At 46.0% G+C, this 882-nt stretch overlaps 1 long non-coding RNA gene across 1 annotated transcript in view; it reads left to right on the top strand.

Annotated features, from left to right (window-relative positions):
• The window catches only part of LOC135107809 (uncharacterized), a 15,266-nt gene extending 14,667 nt beyond the window's left edge, over positions 1 to 599 (top strand). Inside the window, exon 3 of the long non-coding RNA XR_010272005.1 lies at positions 497 to 599. This is a non-coding gene — a long non-coding RNA (uncharacterized LOC135107809). The remainder of the gene's footprint in view (positions 1 to 496) is intronic.
• Positions 600 to 882: the final 283 nt, after the last annotated feature.

The following is an 882-nucleotide window of genomic DNA, read 5'->3' as shown; positions in this document are numbered from 1 at the left end:
GGAGGAGGCCAAGGTCATACGCCGAGGAGTGAAAGGGAGAGAAGAGAGAAAGAGAAAGAGGGAGATAAATAACTGGTCTCGTTTCTTGCACGTGTTTGTCGAATGTACACAAGACTTAATTAGTGCAGCGCTTGTCTCTGGAAAGCCGCACCAGGTGATCGGGGAGGAGAGGAACAATCACTCATGGCGTGTGTGTGTGTGTGTGTGTGTGTGTGTGTGTGTGTGTGTGTGTGTGTGTAGAAGAAAAAAAGAATAAGCTTGTTTTTACTTTCTCCTCTCACAATTTACTGGATCGGTGGATTTTGTTTCATGTGTGTGTGTTTGTCTGTTAGTCTATCTGTCTATATGTTTGTCTGTCCAGGTAGCCGCAGAAGAGAAAGAAATTAAAGAAAAACACTCAAATTCATAAGTCATTCTCGCATTAAAATTACTGAACAATATAAGAGACTTTTCCATACAACAATTCACAATATTCTGTCAATTTCTCCTTTCCCAGACCCGCCTTCCCTTTGTGTGAGGCTCCCTTGTTATGTACCTGCCTACCCGCCTCACCTTGCGTCGCCGGATCTTCCCGTGACGCGACTCTCCCTCCTACAAGGCAAGTCACCTCATTTTGTGCATGAGTAATTGCTCCTGTGATCCGTGATTTGTGTGCGTGGCTCCGTGAGTGTCCATGAGTGCGTGAGAGTGCGTGTGTATCCGTCATTCCTTCATCATTAACATTATGGTCATCAGCATCACCATAACCATCATCATTATCGTCACTATTATCATGGTTCTCTTCACTTGTCATCACTTTCACCAGGCGTGTCCCTGTACATGTCTCGTCGCCTCGCGTGGGTGTGTTGGCGCGCGTGAGTTAAACTGACGCGTCACCGAGTT

This window comes from Scylla paramamosain, chromosome 16 (genome assembly GCF_035594125.1).
Source record: "Scylla paramamosain isolate STU-SP2022 chromosome 16, ASM3559412v1, whole genome shotgun sequence".
NCBI classification, from domain to species: Eukaryota; Metazoa; Arthropoda; class Malacostraca; order Decapoda; family Portunidae; genus Scylla; species Scylla paramamosain.
Note: the sequence above shows the minus strand (reverse complement) of the source record. Positions and strands in the feature narration are given on the sequence as shown.